Below are 14,137 nucleotides of genomic sequence, written 5' to 3'. Positions count from 1 at the left end.
CCGGTCAAGGGCATGTACCTTGGTTGCGGGCACATCCCCAGTGGGAGGTGTGCAGGAGGCAGCTGATCGATGTTTCTCTCTCATCGATGTTTCTAGCTCTCTATCCCTCTCCCTTCCTCTCTGTAAAAAATCAATAAAATATATTTAAAAAAAAAAAAAAAAGTAATTTTTAAAAGAAATGAGCTTAGAAAACAAATTATAAGGTAAAAGGAAGGCCCTTGGAGCTTGGGAGTGAGGAAGCTAATGGTAAAGTGCCTTGGAGAGGGGGAGGAGGGAGGAAAGAGGGAAGGGAGAGAGCACTCAAGGGAGATGTTTTGTCATCAGCTAAGGAGCTCCCTGCGTTGAGCAAGTTGCTCTTGGCCTGCTGGCCTCCCAGTTTTCTGCGGAGGTTTGGGCTGGAGCACCATTCCTACTTGGAGCTGGGTCCCCGCAGTCCTGCTGGAAAAAGGCCGGCTCTGGTCTGTGCAGTGCAGTGAAGCGCAGGTGTTTCAGGATAGAGGGGCCAGCGGGAAGCAGAGTCACAGAAAAAGTCCTGTCGGTTCAGACAAGTCTCCCCATGCTTCCCGCTTTCACCTGCCTCCCTAGACAACAGGGAGCACAGGCCACATCCGGCAGCATTTCATATCGTAAAGTGGCCCTTGCCAGGGGAGCCCTAAGTCCTTGCATCTCCAAACCGCATTGGTCCTGGTTCTGAAACCTTCGCCATCCAGAACTCAACCGCTTTCATGACAACTCTTCGGCTTCTGGAATGCACCTCTCCAAGCTGGCATAGTCCCAACAAATGTGGCTCCCTCCGCGGTGCATGAGACAAGGTTGCCAGGTTGCCTTCCACGCTGAGTGATTCTGGAGCAGCCAGCGTTGGAGTGCCAAGGTTTTCAAGAATGGCTCCACAAGGACCTGAACTGCAAAGAATGTGCTGGGATCGGTCCGTTCAAAATCACTTTCTGCCCCTGTATCCCAAGGGAGATTTAAGTGTTTGAACAACCAAGACATACTAAGGGCTCCTACTGTTTCTGAAGCAAATGACTTCTTCCCCAGGGAGCAGCTTGAGCAACTGGAAGGGGGTGAGACTTTGCAGACTGGCCTTGAAAGAAAGATTTGGGCTTGTTGGGGATGCAACAGAAAGGCATGGCAAGGAAGGTAGGCCGTGTGGGGGTGGGTTCATGCAGACTGCCGCTGGGCTGGAGGAAGAGCAGGGTTTGGGAGGAGACTGGGAAGAGAGGATTTCAGGTGGAAGAAGGCTGAGACCGAGGGCGCTGGCTGTGCAAGGGCGGCCCCACTGCAGTTACCCTTTTGGTAGTGAGGAGTCAGGGCTGCCTAAGCAGAGGGGATTTATCAGGAGGCAACCACAGGGCATTTCTGTTTCTGTCTCTTTGTCCTTCCCATTTCCCTGAGAAAATTCCCCCAAGCAGCCCCCTGCTTGGCCCCTGCAGGACTTTTTCTGTGACTCCTGCCCCTCCTGCCCCAGCACTTTCCACCCCGGGAGTCCCTATTAATCCGTGAGCTCCTAATGGCAAGGCTGCGGCTCACGGCCCTTGCTGTCCTCCACCCCCCATTGCCCTGGGAGACATACTGAGTTTTCAGATTTTCTCCCTGTTGACCCTGCCTTAGCCTCCTCATGGGTGGGACCCAAGATTCACCCTCCAAGTTATCTCCTCCAACAGTCCCTCGCTAAGATTCCGATCTCAGGCACAGGCATTTATTGCGGTTTTTATGATCAAAGCTCTGGTCCCAGCAGGATGTTTTCCATACCAGGACGCTTAAGAGGGCCCAGAGTGACCGAGGGAAGAGGAATGAGGTGATCACAATTTTCTCCAGTTCCTGGGTGTGTTTAGCAAGAACAAGGATTGGCCCCTTTGCTTGCTTCTCTGAACACCAAGCTGAGCACCCTAGTTAATTCAGCCACTCATACTTTCTTTGTTTTGTACCTTTTTGTTTTGATGTGATTTCAAACTTACTGAAACATTGCAAGGATAGCACAAGGAACTCACATTGCCCCTTCACCCAGATTCACGTTACATTTTGCCCAATTAGCTTAATCACTCTCTACATATGTGTAAACACACACACACACTTTTTTCTGCACTGTTTGAGAATGTCAACTCATTCATCATGCTCCTTTCCATCAGTGTGCATTTCCTAAGGACACGGACATTCTCTTGGTTTTTCACTTCTCGCTGGGAGTGTTGGGTTTTTGGCCCGGTTGGGGTTTACTGGGAACTGGAGGGAGAGGAGAGGGCAGTCTGGAGGACCTGAGGGGTTTAATCACACCTGTGTCACAGTGTTCCTTTCATCTGACCAGGCCCTGCAGGGACAGAAACCCATTTTAACAAGGGGTGGGCTAGTCACCTTCCAAAAGTCTGCCGGTTGTTTCTGGGTGAAAATTCAAGCCTTGCCACAGCTCCAAAGCCAAGTACGATTTGGGGAAGGTGGCATCAGTGAAGTGAGCCAGTCTCAGGCTTTGAAGCCTGTTTACTGTCCACGTGGTGCCAGAACCCAGAAGGAAAAGAGGTCAGGCAGGTGCAGAGGAGGTGTCTCTTCACAGCTGCCTGGAAAGTTGTCTTCCCGCCACCACCGCCTGTGCCAGGGCCCTCAAATCCCTCCTGCTCTGAACCAGGCTCCCAGAGATTCAGAGGCTCCCAGAAGAGCCACAGCAACCTCCCACTTAGGGTCCCCACTCTTTTGGTAATTCCTGGTGGGTGGATGGATAGGCAGATCAACCTTTAGCTTTTCTAATTATAAAATTAATACCTGTTTAATTAATACTTGGGAGGATTCATAAACTGAGAAAAATGTGAAGATGATCCAGACCCCCCGGAAGCCTCCTGTGGTCCTGGTGTCCTTCCTCTCCGACTCCCTTGCCAGGAGCGAGCATTGTGTGCAGTCAGGGCCCCCACTCTGGGTGGTGAGAACTCCATGTGGCTCTGGCTCGGCCATTACCGCCTGTGTAAGGGGACTGACTAAACTTTGAGATCCAGTTTCCTCATCTATAAAATAGGATAATAATAATACTTGCTTAAATAAGCTAATTCAGCTCAGGGGCTTCGTCCAAGGCCTAGAAGCAATTGCCAACACATGTTAGTTCTAAACAACAACAAGCCCTTCCGCTGGACAGCAGCCTGCTGCGTTCTCTCCACAGAGGTTCATTCAGTCCACATATATTTTTCTGAGCACCATTGCCTCCCAGGTGTAAGTCCTAGCAAGCTAACTAAAACCCTTTGCTCGCAGAGAACTTGCATTCTAGCAGGGAGAGAGATAACAAGCCTGCATATCTTATGAAGTATGTCAGGTCTGATAAGTGATCTGGAGGAAAATTTGGCATGAAACAGCCGACAGCGATACCAGTGGCAGGTTGCTATTTATAGAAGGTGACCAAAGAAGGCCTCTTTGAGAAGGTGACATTTGAGCAGAGGTCTGAAGGAAATGAGGGAGCTGAGGGAAGGACACATGGCAGAGGGAACAGCATGTGTCCCTGAGGCAGGAGCATGCTTGTCATGTTTGAGGGCAAGCCTGGAGGCCAGTGTGGCCAGGGCGGAGTGAGTAAGTTAGAGAGTGGTAGGAATAGAGGTCAGAGAGGTAGTGGAAGCCCAGCTGCATCTCGCCCTTTAGGCCATTGTAAGGATTTCGACTGTTCCCCTGAGTGAGACGAGGACTCTGGAGGGTTGAGAGAGAGGAGTGATGTAATGGGACCCTCAGCAGATCTCAGTACTTGTGTGTTGTAGATAAAATGAAAGCTGCACAGTTCCTCCAACTCTGCCAACCAGCTCCCCCAAGTCTGAGGGCCCCTCCCCACATGGAACATCACTCAGTCCACTGCCTGGCATGATGCTGCCCCCGACACACCCTGTTTCTTGGGACGGGACTTACATCCAGGTGACTCACCCAGATGCTTCCAGGCTAGACCACACGCCCAGCCTAAGTGTAAACCTCTCACTAGCTAATGGTCGCCCTGCACTGAGGTCTTGCCATAAGCCAGAGCCCCTACCCCGGGAGCTCATTCAGCCCTCACAGCCACCCTGCTTGGCAGCCACCATCCTTCTCCCTTTGCCGCTGGTACCATGAGCCATTAAGGTGCACAAGGTACTGAGGCGAGCAGGCGCAGAAGCCAGGACGGGGACCATGGCCACCCAAACAGCAAGAGAAGGCTGAAGGAGTCATGCTCCTTGGGCCTCTCCCTCCGCCCCCCCCCCCGACCCCGCCCAAGCTCTCACTCTGTTGAGAAAATGTCGGAGAAAGCATTTTGCAAGTCTGTATAAAGCATCACACCAATACGAGAGCAGTTAGGAAGATGGTTGAGTCTGAAATCCCAGGCTTGGGTTTGGCTCCTGAGTTTCCAGATAGCTGCCTCCTCCACCCCAAACACCTGAACTCCCCCAAATCTCAGCGTATTCCCCAGCTTCTCCTTTGCTTTGCTTGAAACAAAGCAGGTCTTTTATAAAGCAGGGTGGGGGTGGGGTAGGAGGGGTGGCCTTGCTTTGGGGAACATGCTTTCACCTCCTTCTAGTTCATTGTTTTTATACAAAATTCCAGGCGCACAGGGCAGGCAAACAGAAGTCTTATTCATAGTCCCTGACCCCCGCCCCCCTCCCCCTGCTGCCCCCCACCTCCTGCTGGTGAGTTTCCCGCCTCCTTCCCCTTGCCTCTCATTTCAGTCTCCTGTTGAAGTTGTGATCCACAGAAGGCTGGGGAGGTAGACTTCTGTGGATCACAACTTCAACAGGAGTTGCCGTTTTGCTGTGCCTTAAAAGCAGATTTTGTGCACTGCTTATGGGGGTGGGCGGGCATCCCCGGAGGCCGTGGTGTGGCAGGAAGAGCCCTAGATTTGCTTGCCCAGGGACTAGACTGGTTTCCAGGCTGGTTCTGCGGATCACCGGTCCAATGACCTTGGACAAGTCACTTTCCCTTTCAGCCGCTGCCTGTTCATCAGAGCCAACATGTGCTTATTATGAAATCATGTGCCTCCTCCTTCCCTGTTTGGCTAAGTTGGCACAGAACTGAGCGTGAGGGCTCCTTGGTGATCATGTCACGGGTAAAAAAGCCTGTCTTTGCATAGGACACACGTTTCTGTTTTCCCTCTTTGGGCCCCACACCTCCCTGATTTTTGTCACTTGCAAGTGGTAAAACTACAAACTGTACTGCACACACATTTTGTTAAGGCTGAAGTCATCGGCTCCCTCAGCGCCACACCTGGTGGGCACAGGGCACGGCTATGCAGGCAGAGCCGGCAGCAGAGCAGCGCCAGCCACATGGGGTGGGGGTACCGGTGGGGAAGGTGTCTGATCACGAAGTCCATACTTGTAATGTGTTGCCGTCTTTAGAGGCACATTACTTGGGCTCTGGTGCACTGGAGGAGGTGTGGATGGCTGGTTTCCGAGATTTTCTGGGCAATTAAAGAGAATGAAAACAAATGCGCACTTCACACAGCGCGGGCTGTTTTCGTGGTGCTGGTGTCCTGGAATTTGGAACCTTTATTCTGTATATTTCTGTGTGTCTGAACTTTATACAATGAGTGTGTATCAATTTTAGAGCACATTTCATAAGTCTAAGATGCCATCGATTAAAAGAGACCATCGTTTTATACACTCCCATGAAGGCAAACTGCTACCCATTGAACTACATGTCACAAATTAGTAAGGCCCGTCTTACCAATTGAGATGTTAAAATATGAAAAAAAGTGCATCTTAGAATTAGTGGCATGCACATAAAAAGATATTTTCCATTTTTGGAAAATAATTTGCTTTTATCTCCCATCCTGTTCAGAGTGATTTTCTAAAAAAAAAAAAAAAAGCCAAGGGAATATTTGAGGATGACTTCATGTTACTATTTTTAGCATTTAGATGGCAGGTTACTCCATGCCCTGAGCTAGGTGTGTTCTTGTGTATGAGTCCATCAAGGCCTCCTGGGAACTAGGGGGAAAGGTGGTCATTTTCCAAATAAGGGGCCTGCTGGTCAGATTCTTGTTGACACGGTGAGTAAATGAGGGAGATGAGACTCAAACCTGCCCGTTGCCCCACCACATCCCATCACAGGCCTGAGCTTGGAAGGGGCCCTGAGAGGGGGCACCAGTTAGCTCCTGAAGCCCCAGGATCAAGGAGAAAGCACCTTTGTTTCTGGTTCCGGGGAGCTGACTTCCTCCTTGCAAGCTCTTCTCTGCTAACCAGAGTGAGTCAAACTCAAAATGACCTCACTGTCCTCAGTGGGCTGTTTGGCCGTCTCCTGCTGTCACTGAGCCCCGGCCCCAGCACCTCCGGCACGGGCTCAGTGTCTTCCTGCCCCACTCCTCAGACGTGGCGAGGTTGAAGTGATCCTCCACCCGCCCTCCACCTCTCAGCCTCCGGTCGGTCGCCAGGCTGACCTGCGTCCGGCTGCTAAGATCAGACCCACCACGGCGGAGAGGGCTGTTTTCCTCCCACCACAGTCTCAGTGGACTGCCAGCCATGGGTGCTGGGGGCTTGGCCTGATTGTCCCAGTGCCTGGGACAGAGGCCCGGACAGTGGGGACACTGTCCATCAGACAGTGGACAGAGTGAGCTGAAGTAGCAGCTGGGGGCCCAGGCTATGGCAAAGTATAATTTTCAAAAGGATACTTACACAAGGATACAGCGACCACATGTCAAAGTTTGTGTAACTCATCAGTGAGGGAACCAGCAAAATGATAAAGCTGGATGAAGAGATTTGAGGGGGAAAACGTTTGCCTGGGCTGCCACAACAGATTACCCCCAACTGGGTAACTCTTTGGCAACAGAAATGTATTTTCTGACGTGTCAAAACCAAACGTTCAAAATCGAGGTGTAGGCGGGGTTGGTTCCTCCCAGAGGCTCCAAGGGAGACTCTGCCCGCCCCTCTCCCAGCTGCTGGGAGTCGCTGGCAATCCTTGACGTTCCTTGGCTTGTAGACACTGCACTCCAGCCTCCGCCTCTGTAATCACGTGGCCTTCTTCCTCGTGTGTGTATCTGTAGTTTCCAAATCATCCTCTCCTTATAAGGACAGCAGTCTTTGGATTTAGAGCCATCCTAATCCAGTATGACCTCATTTTAACTTAATTACATTAGCAAGAGCCTACTTTCCAAATAAGGTCACAGTCACAGGTGGGGGGTGTGTTAGGCCTTGAGCATCTTTTGGGTGACACAGTTCAACTTGTAACAATTACCAAATTCATTTCTCATTACTCAGCATCACAGACCCTGGCTTCACAGGGCCGCATTGCCTGGGGTGTCAACTCTGATGGGTCTCTGGTGTCTTAGGGTTGAGTGTTGGCCTATTGACAAGGCTCAGGGGAAGGCAGGGCATCTCCATGGCAGAAGTCAGCACTGCACGGGGCACAAATGGAGCCAACTTCCAGGGCTCAGCTCCCAGCTCCACGCCCCACTGTCTGTGACTCCTTGCTTTTCTTCAACTCCCTGGGCCTCAGTTTCCCCATCTGTGAAATACGGGCCACAGTGGTCCATACTCCATAGGAGAGCACGCAGAAGGGCACGTATGAAGCTCTGAATACACGTGCACTGTTATTGGCCTAGGCACGCCCACTCACAGGTTCACAGCTTTGCTCCTTTTGGCCGAGAAAGGCTGTCCTACTGGAAGTACCGGAAAGTTCCCCCTCCCTCCTGGGCCTGGGCCTGCCAGAAAAAAGAAGTTTGTAATCTGCCTCAGTCTCCAGAAAACACAGCGAGTTCCTGATTAGGATGGAGGAGGCCTCTGCGATTTCACCTGCCCAGGCGATTTGTAGGCCGAGGCTCCCAGCCCCAGCCTTGCTTCCAAACCTGCCCTGCTCTTGTGAATGAATGAGCTCTCCCTTGGCTGCTCGCGCTGCGTCCAGCGTGGAAGGTGATTTCCCGTCATTCACTCTCTGTGCAGCTGGCTGTTTCCTTTCGGACACTCATAACCGGTGGAGAGCCTCCAGGGCCAGAGGCAGACGCTGGGACCAGAGTCTTTCCTGCTAGAACTAGGACCGGCTGGCCCGAGAGGACGGCCTCCCGGGGCCCAGCAGGGTCGGGTAGAGGCCTAGGCAGATGCCAGGCTTGGCCTTCGCCATCCAAGCTGGCAGGACAGGGCCTGTCTGCACCTCGTGAGCTCCTCACACACTGGACCTGGGGAAGCCAGGACCTCCTGTATCCAGACCTGTCGTCCTGGGTGGGCGGCCGGCGTGGCCAGGCCAGGCCCTGAGTAGTACCACCGCTGCTGCCACTGTCACTAGCGCCTGGGATGAAGGCATGGGTTGAAAAGACGGAGCCACACCCCACGCCTCTCTGACCCTAAGTTTGTTCATCTGGGAGTTGAAGCAGGAGGGGCCGGGGCCGCGCTCTAGGCTCTTCACGGAGACATCTTTTTTGCCCTCAGTCACCTTCCCCTTTCCAGGCCTGAGGACAGCAGCGTTCTTCTTCTTCTTCTTTTTTTCTTTTTAAGAAGGTGGAGATTTCTAGAAAAGACAAAATTACAGAGACAGAAAGCAGACCTGTGGTTGCCTGGGGCTGGCGTGGGATTGACTGCAGATGGGCAAACAGCGTGATGGAAGCGTTTGAAGACGGTTTGTGTCGGTGGTTGAGCTGCTGTGGAAATTCACGCGTCGAACAGTATGCCTGCTGTGGGTGAGTTGTATGGCATGTAAATGCCTCTTTGAGAAAGCTGTTAAAGGCATACATATAAAAGGGAACTCTCTTAAAACCACAATTGGTGAGGGATTACCATCTTCTAGGAACTTGATAGAGTGTTCAGTCAATGGTTGTGAACTTGAAGAAGAGTGGAGGGGGCGCTGAATTGGAAGCCCTTATGTGACCTGGGGCAGGTCCAAACTCTGGGTCTGTTTCCCTCTCCGTGACATCCCGAGTTGATGCCCTCGGAGTGGGGAGAGGTGCTGGCCCCTGCGGTGGCTGTCCTGACCAGCCCTCTGTGCTGCAGACCCTTGGGCTGTCCCAGGCGTAGCTGTGCCTTTGCCTTTGCCACAGAGCACCTCTGCCTTCCTGCCTTTGTGCGGAGCACTTCCTCCTGCCAGCCCCTGGAGCAAACACACAGCCGGGAACAATTGGAAAATCCGGATTGGCCTGGCCTCGTTTCCCCCCACCCCTGGCTCCTTCCCTTGACCGGGACCAGAGAAGCAACCAGGAGACTGCCCCGGAGAAAACCCCTCAGACCAAGGGGCCCAAGCACCTCCTGGGCACCGGTACACGTGGCCGGGCCGGCTAGGCTTTCCTCTCCCCTCGCAGCCCTGACAGGTGACCTCAGCCCGGTTTACAGAGAAGATCAGAGATAAAGAGGCGCTTGTCCAAGGCCACAGAGCTGATCAGTGTCTGGGCCAGGCTCCTTGCTCAGGGAGGAGCTGGGTGAATTGGTTGTTGGCTTATTTGGGAATCACTTGCCTTCCTCTCCTTCTGCCTCTTTCATTGTTGTCAGATGCCAAAATGCCACTGTTCAAATGCCACCTCCTCCAGGAAGCCTTCCCTCAAACCTCCACCCATTCACCCAGAAAGTTCCTATACACCCACCCCCCAGGGTCAGGCAGCAGGAACCCAGAAGTGTGAGAAGTGCTTTGGCAGGAACTAGTACCTCCGTGTGAGCGTGGCAGGAAGGAGCGCTGAGAGTCAGAAGAAAACTTGGCCTCTCCCCTAGGGCAGCGGGGAGCTACAGCAGGTTCTGGGCAGGGTGGGACAAGCAGATGTGGCAAAAGAGGTGGTTCCAGCTGCTGGGTGGAGGAGGGTCAGACCAGAGTGGGACTGCTGGGAGGCTGGGGCCACTGAGGAGGCTGAGCACTCCACTGCTTGGCAGCTGCTCCTCCCTGAGAGCCTGTAGCAGGTTTCTTCTGGAGATGATGCCCGAGGGCTGAGTGGTGGACCTGCGGGCCAGGAGGACTGCAGAGAGCGGGAGGAGCAGAGGGCTGGGAGCCCGAAGGCCTCGGTGCACTGGAGCAGGCCCGAGGCCAGGGCGAGTGGTGAAACAGCCTGTTACTCCTGGCTGACTCAGACCCTCCTGCCGCTCTTATCAGGGCTGCGGAGTGATAAGGGGTCAGTTCCTGCACTGGATTCTAGGCCTTTGTTTGGGGCAGCCAGGAAGTGACTTGTGGGTTTTGCTGTGCCTTAAGGAGTGGGGCTGACTCACGGGGGTGGGGGCCTGGGTGTGCCAAGGGTGGGGAGAGCCTGCAAATGCCAGGCCCTGCCCCACCAAGCACCAACGGGCCGGGGGAGGGAGGTCCCCAGTGGGAGTGTGTCGGACCTCCACACCCACCTCCTCCGCAGCCACCAAGGGGATTCCTTGCCTCTGCCTCCAGGATTAGGATGGGATGGGTGGCCCAGTTTGTCTCCTCTTTATTTTTCAAACAGAAAATATTTCCAGAATATTATTCCCCGAACATGTTGACTGTTTGCTCAACGAAACTAAGGGTTTTGCCTGCACTGTCTCCTGTAATCTTCACCCCAATAACAACCCTGGTGGGGGGTGGGGGGGTGGGGGATATTACTGTCCACATCTTACAGACGAGGAAACAGGCTCAGAGAATAGAGGTGCATTGCTCAGATTTGCTCATCCAGGAAGCAACAGATCCAGGATTCAAGCCCACTCTAAATTCATAGAAAACTCCCTTGAAAAACGCCAATGGAGATGATAGGCAGGGCAGGGGTGGGCATCAGGAGGTTTGGGGACTACCCATAGCTTACATCCTCAGGGCCCAGCCAGACCGCCGGCCAGGGGACCCTGCCACAGTGGACAGTGGACGTGATGCTTTCCCAGCTGTTACTCCCTCGTCCCTGTGAGGTGCCGAGAGGCTGGGCCAGACAGCAGGTGAGTAACTTGCGTTCATCAATGACCAGTTGGGTGGCTCCTCGTCTAGGCTCTCGGAACGGGGGAGGGGGGGGTGGTGCCTGAGAATGAGATAAAAGAACAGGAAATTCCCAACCAAGCGGCAGAATCAGGGCCCCATTAATCAAGACAGAAAAGCCATTCCTAAAAAGGGAAGGATCTGATTCATCTATTTGTCGTCAGGACTCTGTCCTCTCCGCATTTATCAGTCAGGCCTGACGTTGCTCTCTGCATGCCAGCGCACCGGATACCCCTGGCTCACGTCCGGCCCGCTCGCCGGTCCTAGGGGAAAGAGAGTCTCTGGCAGAAAAGTCCCAGAGAAAATTCTGATCAGTGTCTCTTGAGTCATATGCTTCCCTGTTTGAACAAATCACCATGGTCTGGGGCGGGGACTTTGGATTGGCAGGGCCTTGCCTTGCACTGGATCTCATTGTGGGGCCAGGACAGCAGAGCAGCAGAACCAAGCCAAATGGGTGGGAGGTGTAGGGGGGTCAGAGGGAGGCAGGCAAAGCCCAGGGGATCCCGGGAGCTAGCTCCTCACCCATCGTGCTGTGCATCCCCAGGCGATGCTGGGCCATTCTTGTCAGGCCAAGGATGCCAGAGGGTTATCGCCAGGAAGAGCCACTCAGTGTCTTAGCTTAGTCAGGGCATTTCAACCTCAGCACTAGTGACATGTATGCCAGGTACTTCCTGTTGTCAGGGACTGCGCTGTGCATTGTAGGAGTGCAGCAGTGGCTCTGGCCCCGGCCTCTAGAAACCAGTAGCATCTCCCCCTTCTTCACTGTAGCAAACCAGAATGTCTGTGGACCTTGCCTAACGTCCCTGGGGACCAAATCTCCCCTGGTGGAGATGATCCCAGAGCAGACCTTAGACGAGGAATTTCAGGAAGCATAAGCAGGGGGTGGGGAAGTGGGGCAGGGAGAAAGCAGCTGATCCCCGGTGTGTTAAAGGGCAGGTTATCACTGTGGGGGACTGGGGCTTGGGACCACAACCCTGGGAAATGGTGTGGAGCAGGTGGGCTGAGGAACCGGGGAGCTGGAGCAGGTCTGGGCCATGCCTGTCAGTCTCCTTGAGGTGCTGGGACAGAGTGGGCACGGCAAGCTGCTGTGTGGCACAAGGTGGGCCCTGGCAACTTGGAGAAAGCTGGTGCTGGCAGCTGAAAGCTGGCCTCGGACACTGACGTGGTAAGGGTAGTGGCATATGGGACCACTCGATGCCAAACAGAATTTCCCGCTCCTTCGTTCTTCATTTCTCCCCTTCCAGCGATATAACCATGTCAGGAAGGAAAGCTCCCCAGGGGTGCCAGGGCACCAGGATTGCTTCCATACTTTAATAGTTTGTTTTTGTGAATTTATTTGCCTTGAGAAGATTGTGAATCATGGCACTCAGTGGTAGATACCTGGCTGCAAGTTAAAATTATCTGGGGAGCTTTTAAAAAACACTATTGCCTGGACCCCCTTCTCCAGAGATTCTGTTTTACTTGTTCTTCAGAAATTTCTTCTAAGGTCCCTAATGATTCTAACGCACAGCCAGGGCTGAGAACCACTGATGTAATTAATCGTGTCTCTGTGTCTTTGCAGGTGCTGTTCCCCCTGCTTGGAAGGCCATAACCAGGTCTTCCACGGCTGGCTTCTTCTCATCATGCAGGTCTTGTGCTAATTTCCTAGTGCTGCCATCACAAATGATCACAAACTTGGCAGCTTAAAGCAATAGAAACATATCATCTCACAGTTCTGAAGACCAGAAGTTCAAAATTAAGGTGTCAACTTGGTTGGTTTCTTCTGGTGGCTCGAAGGGACAATTCATTCCATGCCCCTTCTCACTGCTGGTGGCTGCGGGCAACCTTGAGTGCTCCTTGTTTTGGGCTTCAGAATTCAGGTCTCTGCTTCTGTCTTCTTCACTAGGCCCTCTTCTCTGTGTTTGTGTCTTCTTTTCTCGTAAAAGGATATTTAGGCCCTGGCCAGAGAGCTCAGTTAGTTAGAGCATTGTCCTGATATTCCAAGGTTGTGGGTTCAATCCCCAGTCAGGGCAGTCAGGGCACATACAAGAATTAACCAATGAATGCATAAATAAGTAGAACTACAAAGTGATGTTTCTTTCTTTCTTTCCCTTCCTCTCTCTCTCTCTCTCTCTCTCTCGTTCCACCTTCTTCTCTCTCTAAAATCAATAACTCATTTTTAAAAAAAGGGTATTTACTGTTGGATTTAGGGCCCACCCTCATCTAGAAGCATATCATCTTGAGGTCTTTACCTTAATTACATCTATAATAACCCTTATTCCAAATAAGGTCACATTCTGTGATTGCTGAGGGACATATGTTTTGGAGCCACAATTCAAACAACTGTATGTCTCATCAACTTCCCTAATCATCCCTGCTAAGCCAGCCCCACCAAGTCTGTTATAAGTGTTTTCTATTCTTCTTAGCATGAACCACTGTCTAGACTCTTGAGGATTTATTATCTGTCTCCCTCTCACTAAAATATAAATCCCAATAGAGCAGGACCATATCTGTCTTGTTCTCTACTGTATCCTAGTCCAGTGCTGGGAACATAATAAACACCCAATAAGTATGTGTTAAAGGAATAAACAAAGTTTCCTTCTTTGCCTTGCTTGCTAGGAAGCTCAGAGCAAAACTGCTGACCTATCTCTAGTAAGTACTTTTATTTTGTTTTGTTTTTTTGTCTTTTTAAAATTTACTCCTCTAACCTTTTCTGAGTGTAGTTCAGTGGCATTAAGTATGTTCACATTGTTGTGCAACCATCACCACTATCCACCTCCGAACAATTTGTCCTTTTAAATGAAACACCCAATCAAATGAAGTTGTCTGTAGAACACGGTATTCAGCTGGATGGATTTGGAACAGCGATGGAAGCAGAATAGCCATGAGAAATCTGCAAAAAAAAAACAAACTTCGGGGGTATCAGGCCCTAAACATTGAGAGGATGCCCCACCACCCGTCTCTGTTAGGCCTTAAGGTGGCCAGGCCAGGAGGGGTGGATCTCATGGCGTCATCTGGTCCAGCCCCCTGACTGGAGGCAGAACACCACCTATCCAGGCCCGGCTGACTCACCCTCAGCTGTTTGCTGGGAAGTTAACCTGCCCTCTCCTCGTTCTGCCTTCCAGGAAAACCAGGCTCTTTGGAAACCAGGGCCTAGAGTTTGCCTCTTCTAGTCTGGGGGGTGGAAGGTGGGGAAGGGGAGGGGAGACTGGGGAAGTAGGAGGAGCTGGAGGGGGCGGCTCACCCTGACCTAATCACATTCTTGGAGCCAGGGAGTGGTGGGCCAGCTCCCTTCCAGCCTCCCAAAGTCGGCTGCTGTGATTTAGGGCCTGACTTCCAGACAGAAGGAGAGTCC

General features: G+C 52.4%; 1 protein-coding gene and 1 long non-coding RNA gene across 2 annotated transcripts in view; one reads left to right on the top strand and one right to left on the bottom strand.

Annotated features, from left to right (window-relative positions):
* DNASE1L3 (deoxyribonuclease 1L3) overlaps positions 1 to 14,137 on the bottom strand; it is a 969,732-nt gene that overhangs the window by 756,228 nt on the left and 199,367 nt on the right. The window lies entirely within an intron of this gene.
* LOC308251024 lies at positions 7,874 to 13,365 on the top strand. Its single transcript, XR_013960892.1, has 3 exons — positions 7,874 to 8,584; positions 10,651 to 10,766; positions 12,365 to 13,365. It is a non-coding gene; the product is annotated as an uncharacterized lncRNA (long non-coding RNA).

This window comes from Plecotus auritus (genome assembly GCF_963455305.1).
Source record: "Plecotus auritus genome assembly, chromosome: 6".
Taxonomy (NCBI): domain Eukaryota; kingdom Metazoa; phylum Chordata; class Mammalia; order Chiroptera; family Vespertilionidae; genus Plecotus; species Plecotus auritus.
The sequence above is the reverse complement of the archived record's forward strand: the minus strand, read 5'-3'. Positions and strand labels throughout refer to the sequence as shown.